At 45.2% G+C, this 23767-nt stretch overlaps 1 protein-coding gene across 2 annotated transcripts in view; it reads right to left on the reverse strand.

Moving 5' to 3' along the window:
• ASTN1 (astrotactin 1) overlaps nucleotides 1-23767 on the reverse strand; it is a 305257-nt gene that overhangs the window by 43298 nt on the left and 238192 nt on the right. The gene's annotated exons all lie outside the window — the stretch shown is intronic.

A 23767-nucleotide genomic window follows, 5' to 3' on the forward strand; every position in this document is an offset into this window, starting at 1 on the left:
AGAAGGAGGCAACACCCTTGTGGACAATTCTGTTTGGGGGACAATCAAGTGAGGGGCAGATGCGGAAGCCGGGTCTCAGGGTCTCTTTCAGACAATGAGGACCGAGGTGTGTGCACATCAACACATTCCATTATTAACTCCTCTCATTCAAATATCATAAAGAGAACGTTATCATTACGTTCAACCAAGGTGACACTGTGATTCTGCCTTACTTCCCTGCATACGTATAGCAATAGCAGGTATTAAAACAATTACAAGTGTTAAAATGACCAGTGCAGTTTCTGAATAGGCCCTGCCAAGGAAGAAAGAGGGTTTCATGTAGCAGGGCCAGCTGTCATCCCCTGTAAAGATGGTCATCTTGTCCCTTTGGTTTTTTTTTTGTTTGTTTGTTTTTAGAGAGAGAGAGAGAGCTTGGGGGGAGGCGCAGAGGGAGAGTCCTAAGCAGGCTCCTTGCCCAGCACACAGCCTGATGCAGGGCTCCATCTCACGACCCTCAGGTCATGAGCCAAAGTCAAGAGCTGGATGCTTAAGCAACTGAGCCACCCAGGCGTCCCCACCCTGTCACTCTGGCCGTTAAAGCCCGACACCACGGTCTCCCTTAAGGTCTACTTCTTTCTTGTGCACACACTCAATTTTCTTATTTTAGTAGATAAACTAACCATTGATGGAGAACAGCAGCAAACAGCCAGCCAGCCAGACAGACAGAAATGGCCTTGCTCAGCGACTGAGCCAACAGAAGCTCCCAGACCCAACAGTGTGTGAGGACATGGTCTATGAGGAGACCCGTCTCTGGGACCTTTGATATTGTACCGATGAAAGCAGAAAAGCAGATGTCTGGTCTTGAAAACGAAGGGAAGGCCAGAGAGGGGTGCAGCAGGTCCACGTGTCTCAGAGTAAGCAGCCGAGACAGGCACTGTAAGTAGATCATATATCCCAGGCCACCACCCCGCTGGCAAAGACAGTCTTCACCCAGAATTCCTTATCTCACGAGAGGAGGCAGTTAGGCCTGGGCTCAAATTCAGAGCTCTGGAACATACTGTAAGATGCTTAAACTCTTTGGGCTAGTTTCCTTATGTGTTAAATTGGTTAACAACATAACTTATCTGAGAGTTAAATGGGATAATACACGTAAAACTGTTAGCCCAGCTTCCATCATCTTAGCTCTCAATGGTAGCCATTGTTCACCATTATAGTCCCACGACCTAGCACAGTCTTGGCACCCAGGAGGCACTCAATACACACAAAATGAATGAAAAGCAAGTACACAAACATCAATGCTCAAAAACAGAACAGGGTCCTCATGAGCTAGAGACAGGACAAGAGCGCTCAGTAGTAAGCGAGGACTAAACTTGTGGGTTTGGATCTGCAGGAATTAACCCACCAAGGCTGCCAGGAGGTCTGCTTCGATACAGTTAAGGGATCAGAAGTCCCCCACATTGTGGGGAAACAAAGCTAGGATTGAGGAAGGGCTCTGCTGAGGAAGCCATGCCTGAGTCCAGGCCTCTGCCAGGACTGAGCTGCCTGCCCAAGATGGCAGGAGGGAGTGGAGCGGGAATGTGGCTGACCCACCGCTTCAGTACTAGAGCCCAGAGTCCCTGATAGTCTCAGGGAGGAAAAGACAATGCTAAATTGGTAATTAGTTTGTGAGAACATGCTTCCATGTACAGATTTGAGGCATGATGATCAGTCCAAAGACGTGGCTCATTGGCCTAATGGTGGCCTCTCAGGCCTCCTTGGTGGTAGCATACTAGTTCAGAATGACATGGTCCCTATGGTCCCAAGGTGACCCTCAAACCCGGCAACCCAACTCTCCAGCAGTTGGGTGATCTTTTTATTAATATTAGGGGACAAATAGGTAGAAAAGATGCTGTTGATTATGCTGAGTTTTAACTATTTCAAATAAAAATGCTACACTAGTGGAATAAGATTAAATTTTGATCCCGAGCCAACCCTTCTAGTTACAAAATATTTCTCCCTGAAATGCAGCACTACATGGATGGTACTTGCAAGGGTGGGCAGTATATAAACGGCAGCATTTAAGGACCTTCATTCTACGTCTCGAATTACGATTTATAATACTTAGGGGTTAGTACCGACAGAGTGCTAGGATTTCTAGATTCTTTTTTTATTTTCACAGAAAAGAGAAAAACCAAATCACTCCTAGGTATCAGCAAGACCCTAGGGGTATCTTTTCCTTATATTAATCCAGAATCAAAAACCCACTGAGAAATACAAAAAATAAGTCACTTCAGATATAGTAAGTCATGAATCCTATATTTTTCTAAAGCTTGGATTTAATTTTCATTCCTATGGTAACAAGTCTACTGGAGAACAATTCAGTCTAATGTCAAATAAAGCCACACAATGGAATGGATGTCTGTCCTTTGTGCACGTGTGTGTGTGTGTGCACACACCCCTAACAAAACACAATCTTCCCCCAGTGCAAGGAACTTAAGTGATGTCAAGGAAGCTGGGAGAAAGGGATTCCTTTAAAATGGTTGATTAGAAAATTCATCATTCAATATTAATATATTTCCACCCTGAGGCACATCTAACTGTACTTTCAGAAACAGTAGGAAGGAACGTCGTCAACAAGCAACCAATGCTGAAACTTTGTGTGTATAGAGACAAGTACTCATCTTGAGGTTGTTACCATTATTTATTCACTTTTTTGAGTGCAGATCTTTTTTAGACCCTACTTGTGCTTCTGTCTTCAGCCTCTCAGGACTTTCTTTCCATCAAAAAGTTGGTTGACATCAAGCAAAAGTCAAAAGACCCAAACTGGAGCTCAATTCAATTTGATAGAGCAAATACTAAGTTATTGAATCTCTATTTACAAGGTACTGTGCAGGTCTTTTGAATATACCAAAATGAATTATGTGTAATCCCTACATTCAAAGGCTGTATTATCTTGTACAGGAGATAAGACAGATATATGAAATTTAAGGGCCATCATTTTTTTTTTTTTAAGGATCAGATAAGGACCAGATGATATCAGGATGATTAGACAAAGAAAGCTTCATTGAGGAGGGAGCTGCTGGGCAAGGCCATGAGGGATGAGAGCATCCTTTTTTTTTTTTAATAAAGATTTTATTTATTCATTTGACAGAGCAAGTGAGAGAGAGAGAGAGAGAACACAAGCAGGTGGAGCGGCAGGCAGAGGGAGAAGCAGGCTCTGCGCTGAACAAAGTGCCCAATGTGGGGCTCGATCCCAGGACCCTGGGATCATGACCTGACCCTAAGGCAGTTGCTTAAAGGACTGAGCCACCAGGCGCCCTGGATGAGAGCATCCTTAATAACAAGAGTTACCATTTATGGTAGGATTTGGCAACTTTTTCTGTAAAGAGCCACGAAGTAAATATTTTAGGCCCCGTGGCTCATGCATCACGGAAGCAGCTATTCAACTACGCCCTTCGAGAGCAAAAGCAGCCAGAGATAATACCAAAGCGAATGGGCATTGCCCTGTTCCGAAAAAATGTTATTTATGGATACTGAAATTTAAATTTTATATATTTTCCACATATCATAAAATGTCCTTTCCCTTTCTATCCTTATTTTTCAATTATTTAAGGAGGCAGAAACCATTCTTAGCTTGTGGACCGTACGAACACAGATTTGCCTGTGAGTCAGAGTCTGCTGACCCCTGACTTCCTGAGTTCTCACTAGAAATACAGTGCTTTATGATACGTGATCTCATAGAATTCTTACACCTGTTTTGCAGGGTAGATGTTATCAGTCCATTTTCCAGATATTGAAGTGGAGACCACAGAGCTTAGGGCATACAGATTTCAAAGACCCTGCTTTGAACCACTAGGTCATACAGCCTCCCAGGAATGGTAAGGAGCTTATGGGAATGGTGGAATTAATAGGCTTTCTTCAGCCGGAGGCATTCCAAAATCTAAAAACTCTTTTAACAAATACAAGGTTTGCTATCACGGCTGGCTCACAGTGAACTCATTTTAGATCTCTGTTATCATTAGTTCTCTCTCTTCACAAGTCATGCAGGGGGTGGATACGCTGTTTGATAACTTCTACTTTCCAGAGTATAATATTCTCCTGTATTTGAAGGAAAAAGAACAGCCTTCTAGCATTCGTTCCAACCTCCCGACCCCCTTGTCCCCTATGGCTGCCCAGAGCCCAGATGTGGAAAGTCTTGCTAACCCCTGTGGGTAACGTATATGCTTCAGACATGGTTCTCTCAAAGTTGCTAACTTCTTGGCTCACCATTCTGAGCAGAGATTCCCTCGTGCATGGCTTCTCTACTGTCTCTTGTTTAAAAGCAACTGAATGTGTTAGAGAAGATGGAAGGAAAACAGGAATTGCCATGTTCTCCCAGCACCTGTTAGGATGACATCCGGTGGTGGTCTCGATCCTTCTTTGATCACCTTCTTTCTCTGAAATAGCCAAGTGTCTTTTACACTATCTGCAGATCATACTGGGTCGTTGCTTCCAGATGTGATACTGACAGCTTCATGAGTCAGTATACATCTGTTAAAGATCTGTCACATGCCCAGCATCATGCTACAGACTGTGGAGAGCTCTAAAGTTTAAGATACTGACCTCCAGGAATTTGCAATCGATTTGGGATGGCAAGACTAACAAACATAATAATAGTAATAATAATAGCTGCTCTTTATCAGGCATCTTGGCACTCTACCAAACACTCTATACATACTCTGTCCAGTAAAAAGCAAATCCAGACTTAGTAAGGAGAGTATTATTCAAGAGGATTATTGCAAGTTGGCTGGGGGCGGGGGGGCGGATACTACTGTAATATGAAGAGGGGATTGTTACAATAGGGAGAATACTCTGGTGAGGTCTGCAAGCATCTCGAGGGTTAGGTAAAAAGAGTTTTTCTTTTATAGAGAGAACTAAAAAAAGCTAGAAAGAACCAGGTGTGGGGAAGAAGTGTGAGGCCACCCTATTCTCAGGAGGGACAACATGCTCCTTCAGGCTGAACATGGGCCAAAGTTCAGGGGTATAACCAAAGCTCGATCAGCAAGCATTTTGTTCTGATCGATCACTGGGGACAATAGTTTAGGTGACCTTTTATAGAGCAAAGAATGGGGATTTCGAGTCTGTATCTGGCCTTCTCACAAACAAAGGGGGCAACCATGAGTCTTATCATCATCTCACGGGGAAGGTTAGTTCTTCGTGGTAAGCCATTTTCCAGAACATGAAGAATGACTGGATTTCTTCGTGTCTAGGTAAGATTCAACACTATCAGTTCTTCCTATCAACCTTAGTGGTGGGTGCTGAAACGGTCCCTCCCTTATTGACGACAGACCTGAGCAACGGGGAGGGAAATCACTTTGCCCCAGGTCACAGAGCTCCGGGTGGAAGAGGTGGAACGTGTCCCTGGGCTTGTCTGACTCTGGGGGCACGACCAGTCCCACGTGGTGTGCTTGAGATGGTCAACGTTAGAGGAGTCTGGAGGGCCAGAGAAGTCTCGGAAGGCTTCCTGGAAGACCACGTTTTACGAATGGGTAGGAGCTGACGAGGTGGTCAGGGGCATGGATGATGAGGGCAGGGCCAACAAGGTCAAACCACAGAGGAGAAGGGGGCTAAAGCGGTCTTTCAAGAGTTTCACACTGTGACACCGACTTTTACAGAAAGTGACACAGGCCGGGTAGGGCCACACTGGGGCCCCTGAAGAACCAGACCGGGAATCTTGGGCTTGACGAAGCAGCTAGAGCAAGGCTTGGAGCATGGCAGTGGGCAAGGAAAATGAGGCAGGCGATGCCGTGTGGACTGACTTAGATCGAATGTCTGAATAAATGCGAGCCTAGAAGCAAAGGTGACCAGCCAGGACACTGTGGTAGCAAGGCAGGCCTGGCGGTCTGCGCTCAGCCTGGGGTGACAATCGTGTGTGCAAGCGTGAGGGGCAAACCAAGGGAGTACTGCAGAAGAAATGCAAAGATTTGGCGCCTCGTCTGGAGAGAGGGGGTTAAAGAGAAAGCATGTGCCGTTGTTAGAAGCTGTGTCATAAAAACTCATGATTTTCCTAAGTAGGTTTCCTAGAACTTTTGTTTCTCGGGTCTGCTCATAGCATTATTAAAAATAACAAATAGAGAAACAAATAAAAAAAAGATGGGCTCTGGGACGCACGAACAACTCAAGTGAAAGTTAAGCAGGCTTTCTCGTAAATCTGCAGAAAGCCTTTAGAATTCTAATATGTATTACAAATCTCCACAAAGGAAACATCGCATGCAGTGTTGTCAAAAAATAATCTGAACGTGGAATTCGTTCCTTGCCGAGCATCTTGTTGGACTGCTGTGCGACTGCACCCCTTTTGGAACAGAACCTAATAGTTCATGTTATCGAGGACTGACTATGGGCCAGACGCTCTAACAGCCTCAAGACTCTTAGTCCTCACAACGCTCTGCGATACTCTCGTGGCCCCATTTTGCAGATGGGGACACCAAGGCTCAGAGGCCTTGAGTCATTTGTTCTAAAATCATGCAGTCATATCCTTTTCCTTCCCACGTTGCACCCTGTTTCCTTCTATAACATAGAGAGACAAGATCTTCAAACCCAGACTTCTCTGGCTTTCTCCAGAACACCCCAATTACTGCATTTTGCTGGGCTGCTTTCAACGACTTCTGAAGGCCTCTCCTGGGTGCGCTTGTCACGCATCCCGGGCTCGCAGACACCAGCTTCCGGGCTATCGGCATTTACCTGCTGCCACACGGGGCTTCTGGTGTCATCATTGAGATTTTAGATGACTCTTCCCCCTCTGTTCCCCCAAACCTGACATCTATAAACATGACAGCACAGGCAGGAAAGGGCGCAATGAGCAATCTCCAGCTCCTTAATGCGGGCTGCTGTGATGGGGGGAGGAGAGGGAGGGCACGGATACGTCCTGACGCCTCACGCGTCCCTAGAATTAACATGCACCACACCAGTGCTCACAGCCGCTACCATCACAAACTGTTTAGTGTTAAATTTAGAATAAAAACCAATTAAAAGATAACAAGGAGACATATGCTCCAAATGGCAAGAATCAGAGTATTTGCAGAAATATGACCTCTAGCTACTACAGGCAAGCATTAGTAGGTTTTACAAACCGTAATCTCCCCACCCACCCCGGCCCGTTCTCAATCTTCACCAACATCCGTAGGTCATCTCTCCCCAGATGGCTTTCCCAGGAGAAACTGCTGTGCTATTTAATATGGTGGATGGACTCATGTGGATCGGAAAACCCGAGACCATAGAGATCACTGCTGTCCTTTTCCCCCTGCACTCGGCCAGAGGACTGGTCTGGGTTCAAGGTGCTTCTCCTTGGAGCTCCTGCCATCCCACACTTGTCTATGAGATAAGAATACAGACGAATATGCAGGTTCCTCATTCCTCCCTTACATCTCAATAAGGTGTGGCTGCAGTTCAAGAGCCCCCACCCCCCAAAAGTGAGGTCTTGCTAGAATGGACATTTCAGAAAGTTGGGTTTGCTGCCTCTGGATCCTCACTCAGCCTTGTCAGCATCGAGAAGCAAATTGTACTAGGACAAAAAGCAAAAATTCTGTTACTCAGAAATCCACGTCAGCCTGATTCAATGTCTCAGCCAAAGAGCTTTAAATTCTTGCTGTTCCACAATGAGGGAAGTCGCCGCAGGGCCCACAGGCTCTCCATTTATGTCCACCTAGGGGATTTCTATGGGCAAGCCTTGCATGGCTTACCCCATCCTCACCTTCCACATCCCAAGAGTCAGCTTTTGGGGGACATTTCCCAAATTACTGTCACATTCGCGCTACGCTTGACGTCTTCCCCTCAGTAGACCTTCCACACTTCCCACTGGTCTACTCCAAAATTTTCCTGATGGTCAATCTATCTCTAGATTTGATATCTCCCAATTATCCTCTTCACTGTTACCAGGTCTATGCTTTTTTTTTTTTTAAGATTTTATTTATTTATTTGAGAGAGAGGAAGAGATCACAAGCAGGGGAAGGGGCAGAGGGAGAAGCAGACACCCTGCTGAGCAGAGAGCCCGACACAGGGCTCTATCCCAGGACCCTGAGATGACCTGAGCTGAAGTCAGACGTGCAACTGACTGAGCTCCCAGGAGCCTCTGGGTGTATGCTTTTTTTTTTTTTTAGATTTTATTTATTTGTTTGTTTGACAGAGAGAGACAGCCAATGAGAGAGGGAACACAAGCAGGGGGAGTGGGAGAGGAAGAAGCAGGCTCCCAGCGGAGGAGCCTGATGTGGGGCTCGATCCCAGAATGCAAGGATCACGCCCTGAGCTGAAAGCAGACACTAACGACTGAGCCACCCAGGCACCCCTGGGTGTATGCTTCTAAAGCACAATGGGGACATGTCTTCTCTCTGTTGAAATTCTTTAATAATTCTCAAATGACTTTAAGGTAAAACTAAGGGAATTGAGCATGGCCAGCAGGCCCTTTACACCTGTCCCTGGCCCCTCTCTAGCCTCACTTTCCCCGTATTTCCCACACCCCCCCAGGCTTCCCATGCCTTGCTTTTTTCCGGCTGAGACTGTCCTGGCCCCAGAGGCTGCACGCTAATGTCCACCCCCCACCAGCTCTCTGTCCAGGCAACACTTCCTCCAGGACAGTTTTCTCAATCCTGCCCCAGTCTGGATTAGGAGCCCCTCTTCGCTGCTTCCTGTTCTCAGGTCTCTTGTAGCCCTTACCATACTATTATAATTTCTAGACACCCTCCCACATATTTTATGAATGACTTGAGAGCCGGGGACCTGGCTCTTATTCATCAATAGACACTCAGCACGTAGCATCGGGCCTGGCACTCGATACGCCTTCAGCAGCAGGTAATGAGTGCTTGCTAACTTGTAGACTGGTGCCCTCTCTCTGGGGGGTGGATGGCCAGCTAAGAACTGGGCAGAGGAAGGATTTCATCTTGTTTGCTATTATGCTCAGAATGCCTAGCAATTATAGAACTGTTAAGAGTAGACTGTGCCATGTGTGATCTGGCATCCTTCTGGGATGGAGTGCTCATCCTGGGTCAGCATGATGGGCACATCATATACAAAGAGAGGCACCTGGATGATGGACAAGTGCCCAGAGCCCTTGTGGGTTTCAGCACACGGAGAAACAGACACAGAGCTCTGCGAGACTCGGACAGTCGGTGACCAAGCCTGGGTTCTGCCACTCTCTACGTGACCACAGCTTAGTGTCTTCACATCGCAGGTCCCAAGCAATCCCCTCTGGAATTAGGGGTGCTGGACTGCCAGTGGGGTAGGGGACTGGCGAGAGAGTCCTACTGCAAGGGCACATGGTCCGCAGGCATATGTCCCCAGTGGGGAATGCTTTTCAAGCTAGCTCAGCACCCCAAGGATCTGGGATGATTCATGCCCCCTGCAGATCCCCAAGGGACACAGCTCTGGTTTGCAAGGTGCCTTTCCTGGTTTTCCAATTCAGAGTGACTGAGAAGAACTCACAAAAGACCGTTCACCAAACAGGGTCATCATATGTAACCTACCTCTTCCTTCATAAAGTGCCGAGAAATACGGTGTACGTGAAATACTACTCATTGTAAGTTACCATTATAATGATTTCTCAGGGCCTTTGTGATGATAATACGTTATGATTCTTTAAGGGAACAGGGCAGGGATGTTCTCCCTGCTAATCTCCCTCCCTGCTCAGCAGGACAAGACACATCTGCCTGCTCTCTTCTTTGCCACCGTCTCCGTCTGGTCGCCCCACCTCCCGGTGCCCCCTTCAAAGTCCCCTTTGCTGAGCTACCTTCCACCTGCCACCTCTACCCGCTCTCTACCCGTGAGCCATTCGGGCCTTCGTCCTGGGCCCTCTGCTCTTCTCCGTCATCCTCCCTAGGTGAGCTCACCCATCCCAAAGCCTTAGACACCGGCTGAATTCTGCCGACTCACGGATTGGCATCTCTCAGCAGTGACCTCTCCTCTGAGCTCCAGACCTGCCTGTCCAACAGCCTACTGGACTCCACTTGGTTGTGTGTATGGAGACTCAAAATCGACAAGTCTGCATGAATCTCTTTCTTCCCCATCCTCCCCCAGTCTGTTCCATCGCATCCCCTCCCCCAAGTTTGTAAACGGTACTTTGGCAAGCAAATATCTGGGAATTAGTCTGATTCCTCCCACCCTGCCCCACTCTCTCCCAGACACCCCTGTCCTCAAGCTTCTCTGTTCCATAAACAAACCTGGCTCTGTTCTTTCCTCTCCCTGTCCACTGCCTGGGTTACTGTTTTAGGTCTCTATCCAGTGTCCCTGTGCCCACTCTGGCCTCCCTTGAAGCTATTCTCCACCCCGTGCAGGAGGGATCCCAGCATATTATACATGTGACCGGGGCATTTGCCTCAGTGGCTTCCTTTCCAGCAGCCTAGCTGGGGCTTCTGTGGCTCTGCATGGCCAATCTCAGCCCTTCCAGCCTCCAGCCAGGCCACAGCTTCCTTGCTCCTTCGGCTCCGACCCCACCATTCTTCCCCACCTCCTTGCACTGGCCATTCCCCCTCCGTGACGTCTTTCCTCCAGCTCCTCCTCCACATCTCAGCAAAAGTGTCACGCACAGCTTCCCTGATGGCTCTGTCTCAAGCGGGCACTGCCTCTGGCACCCTCCTCACTACCCCCCTAGAGTCAAAATTCCTAATACTTTGCTTCATTTGCTGGTTTATAGTCTCCATGAGAGCAGGTATCCTGTCTCTCCTACAGTTTGTTTGCAGGTTGACCGGCAACACCGCACAAAGTGGAGACTCAATAGTGATGAAAAAAATAATGAAAGCATAAAAAAATAGCTGATGGAATTATAGGGGAGATATCCTAGGTTCTATTTGCTTTGATGTTTATCTGTCGATCGTGAATGACCTTTACCTGCCCAGCGAATGCAGGAGACATGGTCTACACAGGTCCCTACATATTAATCACCCTTGAAGACAGTGACTGTGGACAGTTTGAAGGAATAACATCTCCTTTCTGTTCAGCCCTGCACAAGAATGCAGGGGCCGGTGAAGCTGGCAGGCGGCTGTCTCCCGATATCCTCATCCACGCGGCTCTGATCAATATTGCATGTGAGCCCCTGCGAACAGAATCTACAGCAACATGGGGAGTTGCACAGACGTGGGCCGAGCTCCCTGCTCTCCGAGGGAGGAGGAGGCAGAGCCGACAGAATAAAAATACATAAAGTCATAAATGCCCCCAACACATCAATATATATAGAACCAATTACCACAGTCATCGACTGGGTTTGTAATAAATTGACAGGAGGGGCCCCGGCAGTCGGCGCGGGCGGCGGAAGCACACGCAAGGAGCGACTTTAGGAGCTGCCCCTGCGGAATCAGCCTGACTCCAGAAAAACCCCAAGGAAACAGAGAAGTGTCAAGGGAGTCCGGGCTGTTGGTTTATCCGATTAGGTTGTTTTTCCCTGTCACTAGCACTCACATTTCACCTACAAAGCACATATTTTAACTGGCAGATTTACTGAGAAATGGAGCTAAAGAAATGCTTCTTTCTCCTTTTCTTTTTCTTTCTTACTTTCTTATTTTGGTTTTTTATCAGCAAAACCAAAAACGTTTTAAGGTCTTTTTGCACCTGCTTGATTTTTTGATTGTCCTCGATGGAGGGCCCTTGTGGCATCACCTTCTAACTAACAGTAAAGAACACCGTCCCTCGCCAGACTTAATGAAGTCCACGGGTCTCGTGCGGTGATGACTGAGCTGAGCCGTCTCTGGCCCAACAGTGTCTCTCCCCAGAACTGCTTGATGTTGCCAGGGGTCTTCCATTTAAAGCTCTCCACATGTGTTGCTTTGCCTCCCTCCTTCGGCATGTTCCAGATGCCTCCTGCGAGCAGATGTCATCAGCACCGACTTTTTGGTAGTTGATAGAACGTGCATTAAGCCTGCCCCTGAGAAACGTTCCAGGGAACAGGATAAATGCTCAAGGTGGATCTTGCAATGGCTTCCTTCCCCTCTTTTGTGGGTTCCCCTGAGGGCTCTGCCGTGCAGTCCCACGGATACTGACCAGCCACTTGCAAGGAGAGAAGAGGTAAGGAAAGGCCACCAGAGGAAACAGTCAGGCTTTACTTCAACATCTAGAATTCCACAGTGCGTTAGGAGCCCTCTTTTATTAACCACCATACTCCTGGTGCCAAGCACTGTGCCTGAAGTATAGTAAACACTCAATGCACACTTCAGAAGGAATGCGTAAACGCCGTTACCTTGCAAAGGAACTTAGCCTTCCCTCGACATGCTGCTGACTGAGACCTGCACATCACTGACTACTGGCAGCAACCTAGCGGGAGTAAAGTCAAAGTGTGCTTGAGAATTTGTAAAAAAGGAGAGTTGGTCTGATTGGAGGACTCTCTTCCCCTCATCGGGAACAGAGAAAGAAATGATGCATTCTGGAGCCTCTGTCTTTTGTAGCACGAATTACCTACTCTGTGTAGTGTAGCTGGCACTTGGGGCCAGGCTTGAAATTGATGTCAACTACTCTCATTTTTTTCGAGATTAATTACTTACCTGATCCATTTCTTGCTGGTTTCTTTGACATTAGTTTTTCTAATGTATTTTAAAATTTTCTCTTTAATTTATATCTTCTAATAATTGAAACAACTTCCCAAGAGTTCCATGGGATTCAGGAAGACTGTCTCTGACAACAGAGGAATGAAAATTAGGAATGAATCAGAAATGGCCAGTGGCCAAACAGATAAGCTCAGATGAATGGGGTTTGTTGATTTGTTGGTTTAGGTCAAAATGGTTTTATGTCTTGTGTTTCTGTTTAAGCTCAAGTTACCCATTACACCTGACACATATCCCACCCCCCGCACCCCGACCAAGAAAACTTTCTGACTTGCATTATAAAAGAAAGGCTGTTACTGGCTCCTAGAACATTAACTGGTAGCCAGAAATTTGGAAAGCTATCACAAATTGGAGGTCCACACGTGGATTTACTCCACTTCCTAGTATTTAATCCTAGTCCTACCTTGTGCTGATCACTGGCTTTAATGTCTAGCCTATTTTTTTCTTTTTTTCTTTTTTTTAGCATTTTATTCGTTTAAGAGAGAGAGTGAGCAAGAGAGAGCACAAGCCAGGGGAGGGGCAGAGGAAGAGGGAGGAGCAGACTGCCCGCTGAGCAGGGAGTGGAACTCGATCCTAGCACCCTGAAACCATGACCTGAGGTGAAGGCAAACGCTTAAGCAACTGAGCCACCCAGATACCTGTCTAGTCTATTCTTCTTCTTTTTTTTTTTTTTAAGATTTTATTTATTTATTGACAGAGAGACAGCCAGTGGAGAGAGGGAACACAAGCAGGGGGAGTGGGAGAGGAAGAAGCAGGCTCCCAGCGGAGGAGCCCGATGTGGGTCGATCCCAGAATGCTGGGATCACACCCTGAGCCGAAGGCAGACGCTTAACGACCGAGCCACCCAGGAGCCCCATAGTCTATTCCTCTAATGCCAAACTCCAGGACATGACAACCTCCCTCCTCCCCTACACCCACAACACACTCAAACCTGGAGATAGGGAGGAGGGATGATGAAAGGGTAGGCTGGTGCCAGGGGTGTTGGGGGCAAGGTGTTAAAGGAGAGGCTATCTCAGACAATATGCAGTCATTTCCCTTGGAAAGGGAAGAAGAAGAGAAAAAGTATGGCATTGACTCACGTATTCATTCCATCAGTATTGACTGACTGACTGCTAGACACTGTGCATGGTGTTACACGGGGCTGGAGATGGGGTAGGCGTGGGGACTGAACCAGAGATGCGTAGATGTTCCTCGACAGCAGACTGTCAATGAAACCAGAACGGGATAGGGGTCTAACGAAAACAAAAAACTGCTAACAAGTTCTCTCTCAGCCCCAACATCATCCACTTATGTTGGAACTTTAGCTGTAGATAGGGCCAGGGTCCCACCTCTGGGGCCCGAGAGGAATCTCTGTCTGCATCTTTATGCAGGCAGTGGAGCCAGATGGCAGAGGCTTTGAATCGCAGGTAAAAGGGATGGCTGGTGCGGCTGGACACATTCATGAATTTTTCCCCCTTTGTGGAAGGCACCCGACAGCTCCTTTGCACTTAAAAGGCAGAAACACCCAGGCTGCTTATCAAAAAGCCTTCCCCAGGGATCCTTTTCCACAGAGAGCACATTCTTATAGTTTCTATCCCCTACCTCCACCAAAAAAAAAATTAAATTAAATTAAAAAAAATCCCCTCTCATATGTATGGGAGAAATGACACTTATTTCCTCATCTTTTCCCAGCAAAGGGACTACAACTGGAACTGAAAATGGTTGCCAAAGGATGTGATGTTGACCCTGGTTTTTGGGATGAAGATTTGGGCCCCCTGTTCCACTAGCCTGATTAGTAGGTGATCTGTGACTCGTAAAATATACATCAGTGTTTCTGTGAAGAGCGAATGTACCTAGGGCGAGTTTTATTGATATCCCTTTGAAATTTTCGTCAGTTACTATTTTGTTCAAAAAATAATAAGCTGACCTGCAAATTCATTAAAATAATTCTAGTAATCATAGTAATAACAATAGTAATACTCATAATGAGTTGAACACTTACAGAATGCTAGACATTGTGCTTCATATATAATTACCGTATTCAATCTTTACCCAAATCCTCACTTGTATGATGAGTATTCATAGCCCTATTTTACAGACATGGAAATTGAGGCTCACAGCTTTTAAGGAAACTGCCAGAGTCACAGCAACTGAAAATTGTGATAAAAATCTGCCTGACTTTAAATATTTCCTACAAACAACTACACTAAACTCCTTCCACATCAGTAGAGTTAACCTATTTAGCCATAAGCCAGGCATTATTAAACGTTGCATTCTGTTATAGAAGTAGAAATCACTGGGGCGCCTGGGTGGCGCAGTCGTTAAGTGTCTGCCTTCAGCTCAGCGTGTGATCCTGGTGTTCTGGGATCGAGCCCCACATCAGGCTCCTCCGCCGGGAGCCTGCTTCTTCCTCTCCCACTCCCCCTGCTTGTGTTCCCTCTCTCACTGGCTGTCTCTCTGTCAAATAAATAAAAACAATTAAAAAAAAAAGTAGAAATCACTGGCTGAGTGTGCAAAGTCACAGAACACTAGAAGTAGAAGGAATTTTAATTATCATCTAATTCATGTTCGTTATCCTGTATACAGGTGAGATTATTTTGAAGAGGGTTAAGTGATTGACCCATGGCCAGCTGGCTATTGGCTCAACTGAGACCAAGAACCCAGGTCTCTTGATTCCCCACCCAGTGCTCTTTCCCTCAAAACGCCACCTTAGAACAGGCTGGGCAATAGAGACATATTACTAAGACATATTAAGAAACAAGACAATCATCCCCAAAGACATGAAAACCCCAAGTAATGTCAAGTTCAGATTTTCACATTTGATGTGGAATATCCCCTTGTATCACCATTTATCTTGCAAATTTCACATTTCCAACATTTTTTTTTTTTCAGAAGTAAACTATTAGTTGTGGGGTAGAGCACATAACATTGAGATAAAAGTGCTGGTAGACATATGTACTGTGCCTTATGCTCATTTCTCTTGGGTTTGTATCACCACAGCCATCCCACCTGAGCACCGATCTACAGGCTGGATAAAGGAGTATGGGCTAATGCACCGCTATATATTAACTATACTGGAATTAAAAGTTTTAAAACAAGAGGATGAGGTGAACACATTGGTCCTGTCTCAGCTTGCTGAATCTAGGAGACAGAACAAGTTTGGAGAAAGTAGGCTTTCTCCTCTTCAGCTGCCATCAGAGAATAGAGGCTCCTCTCTTCTCCACAGTCCTACTGGGTATCAGTCTGATATTTATCAAGTCACTTTACAGACCCTACTAGAAAGCATTATGCTAGAAGCTATGAGAATTAAAAAAAAATTTATGAAGCCTTTGCATTTGCTATTTCCTCTGCCTGGATGGTTCCGTCCCAGCTCCATCTTATCTTTTCTAGGTCTTAGCTCAACTTCACCCCCTTATCACCAACACTGAGGCCTTTCTGTGACCGCCATCTTAATCAGTTCCCAATCCTCCAGCGAACAGCTACCACATCATCTGGTTTCAGTTTCTTTGCAGGATTTCTCATTATCTAGAATTACTGCTTTCGTTTATTGTTACCTGCCACTGTCTGTCTCTCTTCACTAGGATATATGCTCCATAGAAGCAGGAAACTCTTCCGTGTCATTCATCATTAAATGCCCAGTGCCTAGACCCATGTTTAGATATAGAAGGTGTTAACTAAATGAATGGGTAAGCCCTCTTCCAAGAAGGAATCAATCAAGTTATGAGGGCAAAGCTTACATGTCTGGAGTAGAAAATAATCCAGAATACTATATAATTAACTACTAAATTGTATGTGTATGTACAATATGTCACTCTTGTCAGGCCCATAATTATATGAAGGGAATTGAGCATCACCACCACAATTGTCCCATTAGCTAAAATGCTAGCCCCATGTTACAGTATGAAACTTTACAGCCATTAGTGGTTTCCACAAGAAAAAAAAAAAGGGAGCCTCTTGAATACTAATTAAAAAAAAAAAACTTAGAGAATGCTTGAGACAGTAAGATGAGAACAATGTTGCCTACAGTACAAAGTTTAGAAAAATCAGCTTATCACCTTTAGTCCTGATTGCTGGCATGTTTCCAATTCCCTTCAGTGCCTGAGGGCTTAAGACTGTTCAATTCTGCACACAAGCCTACCGATCAATGGCTTAATCAGAGAAAAGTCCTGGTCCAAAGTGAAAACCATTCAGTCTAGTCCTCTTATCAGTGACACTCCTCCATGGGGATGACACCAGGACATACCCCTGGAGGCCACCATGCCATGGCTCCAGCTTTAAAGTTTCTGCATTGGACAGGTCAAACGAGGATGATGAGAGAACCCATTCCCTGTTCGTCTTTGAGACAAGTCTATCACCTTGCTGTTCAAAGTGGGTCCTTGGACTGGCAGCATTGGCCTCGAGTGACAGCTTGTTAGATATGCAGAATGTCAGGCCCTACCCAGACTTACTGGATCAGAATGTCCATTTTAACAAGATCCCAGGTGACATATGCATGATTAATTTTGAGGAACACTGCCACATAGGAAAACAAAACTACTCCAACTGTACCGTCATCACTGATCATGGTCCCAAATCCCACAACAATCAAAAATCCAGGAAACTCAAGGTGAAAGGCAGTGGATCCACTATGAAGTCCAACCAGGGGTGACATCTGGCCTTGTTGAGTTCATCTTAGGCTAGTGGCCTGGCTTTATTTATGTCCTGGTCCCACCTCCATTTCATTCACTCACCTTCCTACCTTAATCTCTTCTTGTGCCATTGGCAGCAAAACAGCATCCAGCTGTACCCGGTGTTATCTCAGGAGGTGAAGGCATTCTTCTTGTCCCGGCTCTGCCCCTGACTAGTTCTGTGACTACCTGCAAGTTATTTAAGCTCTCTGAGACTTGATTTCCTTATCTATAAAATGGGGAGGGTCAGACTTCAGGATTAAATGAGGAAAGTTATATAACATGCTGTTTGGTAAGATTATTCATAATGATGTCTTCCTTCAGCCTACAGACCCAGTTTACTCTGGACTCTGCATCAGGACCCAGGGACTTGAAGATTTAAATTAAACCTCACCCATATGTTTCGGAAAGCTTAGCTCCTTTTCAGAGCCTCTGTTTATGATCCCATCAGGCTCAGCTTCAGCAGGACCTTTTCCAGGCCTGTCTGCCTGGGAAAGCCATAGAGCAGCTGTCTCCTCCAAACTAAATCCCCTCTCTGCTCACTACAGGGCTTTGCGTATAGCAGGCCCTCAGCAAATGTTTGAGGAATGAATGAGTTAATCATTTAAAGAAAATAGCTATATGCCGTAATTGCTTTTGCCACTGGAGTGCTAACTTCATTGTTGTAAACATGCATAAAAAGAGCCTTTGGAGCTGGCTTGCAACCATAGGGTTGTAAAACACAAAACATTATAGAAACTTATGTTATTACTCTTTGTTGGATTTCTATGTTGCGTTCCCAAACTTAATCAGATTTCCATGCCATTTACCATAATTATGTAAGTTAGCCTACGAGCTGCACCAGCCATCAAATGCACAAGACTGAGTCTCTGCTGACTGGTACTCACAGGCCAGGTTCAGAAGGCTGACTGCTGATCCAGCTGTTGTTTTTGCTTCAGCCATAGGAGAAATCTATTCATTATTCTGGGGAGAGAGACCAACGGAGTCCGTCTTGGGCCCTATCCACCCAAAAACAAATCGATGGAAAGTGGAAAACATGGCGTCCTGTGTGGTAGAAATACAATGCCATCTAGGTGGCTTACTTCTTCCTTTGCCTCTAATCTGACTTAAGACTTCTTGGAGCTAGAGGGTCACCTTATGGAAAAAAACAAAAAACAGAAAACCTCAGCTTTGTATCATGGAAGAAGAGGAAGCTGTTCTCCTTAGCTTTCCCCACGGAAAGGAGGCAATGGGCTCGAAACAAACAAACAAAAACCCAGTGGATTATGGGCTAGAAATTACAGCAGAAAAGAAGTTTCCTGATTGCCACTTGTCAACCCAGATAACCTCCCCTATATGCACCAAGGGCGATGGCAAGAAAAGATAATGACAAAGGTCAGATCTAAAGTAACAATGAAAGTGGTATTGGAAAAGGAAAAGGAGAAAGCCCTGAGGAAATCCACTTCTTAATGGAGTATGAAAGAAAGAAAGAAAGAAAGAAAGAAGAAAGAAAGAAGGAAAGAAAGAAAGAAAGAAAGAGAAAATGTACTGTGCTTAGTGTGTCAGGTGGCAGATTAAAATTAAGCCCTTGGAAGCTCTTATTTGATGAAGATTCAATTTTTTTTTGGTCACTTCTCTAGAATCTACAGATCTATAGCTCTTTACTGTCTTTTTTTTTTGAAGTAAGAACAAAATAAAAGGTTCCTTCATTCCAAAACAGTGGATGCTAATTATATGCCAGGCACCATGTCAGGGATGAAGACGCAAACACTAATAAGACATGATATTGTTTTGCACTTCCTCCCAGATTTCTATCCAAAGTTCAGCTCTCTGTAGATAACAATAGTATGCTTTGTTTTGGTTTTGGTTTGGCTTTTTAAAGTCAACTTTAAGTCTTCACTCAAGGTAATGCAAACTTTGCAGAATATATTCTTCAATGTGTTAAAAGGGTTTGACTGTAAAAGTGGCACATGCTTATTGTGGGAAAAGCAATACAGAAATTTCTAGTACAAAAAATAAAAGTCTTTACCCCATAGCCCTAATCTTAGAGCAAACAGACAATTTGTTCTCATATATATATATATATATATATATACATATATATATATATATACACACAAATAAAGCTATTTTGAGATTATATACATATGTTTCTCTCTATATATATTATATGTATATATACATATACATATTGTATACACACATCCATAGACATATTTTTAGTGAGAGACTAGAAGATTATATATATATTTATATGTGTGTGTATTGGCATACATTTATATATAGTTTTTAAAACAGATGAGACCCTAATATATCTACTCTTCTGCAATTTGCTTTGTTCACTTCCAAATGGCTAGGAATGGAATATGTCTGGATGGATACACAGTCTACTGGTAGCAATGGCTGCCCGGCTGTCTCTGGGGAGTGGAACTCAATCACTGGGAAACAAGAATGGAAGGACGATTTATTTTTCATTTGTTCTGTTTTATGCATTTTGAATTTTTAAAATAAATAATCTTGTTAAAGTAAAAAAATGAGAGAATTCTGGTAAGTGCTGTCAAATCTGTTATTGCGGGAGACAGCCATGCAGGGCAATGACAGCACAGGGAATGGGAAGAGCGCCACCAAGGGACAGATGCAAGGTGCTGGGAGAGGCAGTGAAGACCTCTGCCCAGAGCATCAAGGGAGGTGTGGTGGACATGGTGGCATGTGAGCTCCCCTCATCTGGACAAACTGGAAGGAGGGGATGGTAGAATGGAGGGAGAAGAGTTGACAAGACAGCACAGGCACAAAGGCTCTGAAGTATGGCAAAGGATCAAAGCCCTCATCCAAACCTTGACCCTGGACCCAGAACTGGTGCTGACACTAGGACAGGGTATCATTTAATTGCAAATGGCAATTTACAGAGCTGAAGAGAGCAATTAAAAAATGAAAGTAAGGAACAGATATCATAGCCAGGAAGACTAATTTGCTGATCCTAAGGGGTTAAAGGGAGACAGATACCCTCCCAGAAATTAGGCAGGTGAACAGAAACCTAAGAAAGGAGAAAAACAGAGTACCCCATGAGAAGATAAGACAAGACAGGGACCCAAGAGGAAATTTCTGCATGAGACAGAAGCTTAGTGGTGGAGACTTCAATGAGCATATCTACAGCCTTAGACTGGGGCAGGGAGAGAAACCCTGAGGTCTTGCATTGTCTGCAAACAAATGCAAGGAATTGAGAGCAAGCCGCCTCATAAGGAAGTGGCCTCTGACGCAGCAGATGGAGAGGGCAGAAATTTGGCAGGCTGAATAATGCCTCCCAAAGATGCCTGATCTCTGGAACCTGTGAATGTCACCTATGAATGGCAAAAGGGACTTTCCTGATACGATTAAATAAAGACTCCTGAGATGGGGAGATTATCCTGGATTATCTGGGTGGGCCCAGTGTAGTCCAAAGGGTCCTTATAAGAAAGAAGAGGCAGGAAGAGTCCTGCAGAAAGCCAGGTGACTCAAAGATCGGAGTGATGCAACTTGAAGATGGACGAGATGACCACAAACCAACAAACACAGGTGGCTCCAAGAAGCTGGAAGGGGCAAGGAAGGGACTCTCCCCAAGAGCCTCCAGAAGGTGCCATATTACTGATCCCTTGAGTTTACCGGATGGAAACTGGGTTTGAACCTCCAGCCCCCAGGAGAGTCAGGGAATACATTTATGTTGTTTGAAGCCACCCAGTTTGTGGTGATTGGTTACATCAGCCCTAGGACACTTAACACAGGGAGCGAGGTCACGCTCATGGTGGGAAGACAGCAGGGAGTTAGTGAAGGGCTTTGAGCTGAGTCGTCACATGATTAAGTGTGAGAAGATAACTGTCACGCAGAATAGACTAGAATGAAAGGAAACCAGAGAAAAGGAGACACGGGAGGAAGCAGTTTCAATTCTTATGGGAGCTGATACTGTAAACTCATACAACTTTGGGAAATGGACAGGAGAAGACACCTGTTGGAGAAGTATTTAGGTGGTAAAAAGAATAGCACGTTGTAAACAGGTTAATGTGGAGGATGGAGGAGAGCATCTAGAAGGATTCCTCACTTTGTGTTGTGACCCGACGTAGTGGACAAATCTACTAGTGGATACAGAGAAAAGAGATTGTGACCACTGATGTCCCCGCAGAATATCCAGGCAGAAATGCCAACACTCAAGGGCAAATGAGGTCTTGAGTCTCAGGGAAAAGGGAAGGATTAGAGGTGAAGGTTGAAGTGGACACAGAAGAGAATCCCCCAGCAACAGTGAAGAGCTGAACGTGACAGATGAAATTCTGGAAAATAAGCAAAATGTAAACGATGTCTTTAGAGGAATAAGGGGGGAAAGGAATGAGAAATAAAGACCAAAGATTTATGAAGAGAATCAGGAGAGAACAGAATTGGGGACAAAGGGAAGAGAGAATTTTCGAGAAGGCAAACCTGGTCAAGAAGAACAAATTCTCCAGCCGACATAGATAAAATGATCACAGAATGGAAAAGTGAACCTCTGATTATGAAGTCCTTGATTTCCTTCTCCAGAGCTATTTCTGTAGGGTGAAAGGGGTTGAAAGCAAATAATAATAATTTGAAGACGAAAAGAAGTTGAGAGGGTAGAGAAGATGCACGAACTACTCGTTCAGGAAGTTTGGTGGTAATACGTTGAAAGGAAACAGTGGTAAAAGAGTCGCATGTTTATAAAACTATTATTTGGGGGGAAGACAGAAGGTTGGCAGCGGGATAATTCAAGTGGTGAAGGGCTGTAAAGATGAAAGATGAAGACACTATTGAATGAGTGGGGTCTCAGAGGAAGCAGAGAGGGACGGGAAGCCGCTGCACAGGTGGAGAGTTTAGCCTGGAGAGGAAGGAACTCATTACATTTTCTGAGGCAAGAGGGCCAAGAACAATGAGAGCAGATAAAGTCAGTTTAGCAGTGGAGAGAGGGGAGGTTGGGAAATTTCAGTTCTGATAGTCCTTATTTACTCTGTAAAAAAAAAAAAAAAAATTAGGAGAGGCTAATCTCAAGCAATGAGAAATGGAAGTTTCTTTTTCACAGGCTTCAGTCAGACTTACCGAAAGACAGATATTCCTAAATGTTGGTATGGCCAAACCATATAGTGGTAGTATGACAAGTAAGAGCATGACGGATGGAAGGCTGCCTTCTGAGGATCTGGCCCAAAATAGCCAGCTGGGAGTCTTCATCGTCAGGCAGAACGAGTGCAGTCTGCTTGTCTATCATAAAACCCACTTGGCAAGATGCCGCCTCAGAAGGGCTCTTCCTACCATTTCCACAGCTGCCACCACCCCCGCTCCCACCACCACCAGTAACCACAATAAATGCCTGTTGGGGGGCTGTCCTGTGCCCTGCTCTGTGTTAGACCCTGGGAAGTGGAAGCTGAAGAAGGCATAGAACCTACCTTTGAGAGATTTTTAGTGACTTGTGGAGAGAAGAGGGCAGTCTTGACTCTAGTGCCTGACCTGAGAAAGGTGCTCACACAAAGAGGGGCTTAGAAGGATCCACAAACTATAAGAGCTGGAAGGAACTGCAGAGGGCGCTACAGGTGAGGTCCGGACAGTGAACTAAGCAGAAGTCACCTGACCAATGCCAGGAGACCCAACCTGTAAGTCCCGTGTATTTTCCATTTCAGCTCACCCCTAATAAGCCTCCTTTCCTAGTCAATCTGTCAGCAATTGTAGGTGCAAAAATAAACAACAGAGGAGCCCTTTTCACTAGAAGGTTTTGAAAGTCAGAGCAGGAAAGGACATATCATCAAAGGACTCGAGTCCAACAAGATGTCACTTTTATGTCATGGGAGGTACAGCCCTCTCAGAACACTTTCACCACTAGTGAACAGATCCCGTTCTGGAGCAATCCTCTCAGAGCGCAGAAAAGTGGAAGAAAATCTTCCTTTGTTTTATGTATTTATATGTCTTCATCAGTAGCATACTTCATGCTTCTGGAAGAAAAGGAAATTAGCACCTAGGGAGGAGAAAACCATTAAAGAATAATAAGCAGAGCAAACAATAAAAGAAATAAATTCTATGATGCAGAGTAAGACCTGGGAGGGGCTGGTGGTATACAGGGACAACTGACAGAGATCTAAATAGATGTATTAAAATGTTCGAGTAACTTCTAAGATCAGTAACAGGCAAGGGGGTTGTATGCAGAATACTTAAGAGAACTAAAGTCACTGGTTGGAGCGCGACAAAATGAACTCCTCCATGGTAAGAATGGCTTGAGATCAAATGGGGAGGGCACAGTGCCAAGGTCATGGATACCTCGCCCTCCTGGGCTCAGTGTTGAACTTCAAGGACATGGCAACTCTCAGTATAGAACCAAGGAAGAGAACCAGGGGTTCTGGGGGAAGGTCAGACTCATTTCCCAGCAGTCGCAGAACCTGGCCGTCCCTGAATCACTGGCAAACAGAAACAGGGGAGGAATTAGCCTTTTGGTTCAATTGCTGAGCTCTGGCATAGGAAGAAACAAAGCTTTGCCAGCTGGAACTGGCCTTATCGACATTTGATTACACGACACTCCTTTCTTGGCAAATTGGAAGCAGAGCAATTTTCAGAGATTGAAGTTTGAAAGGATACTAGAAACCCAGGATTGTGTGGTTGAGTTTAGGG

This window comes from Ailuropoda melanoleuca, chromosome 8 (assembly GCF_002007445.2).
Source record: "Ailuropoda melanoleuca isolate Jingjing chromosome 8, ASM200744v2, whole genome shotgun sequence".
NCBI classification, from domain to species: Eukaryota; Metazoa; Chordata; class Mammalia; order Carnivora; family Ursidae; genus Ailuropoda; species Ailuropoda melanoleuca.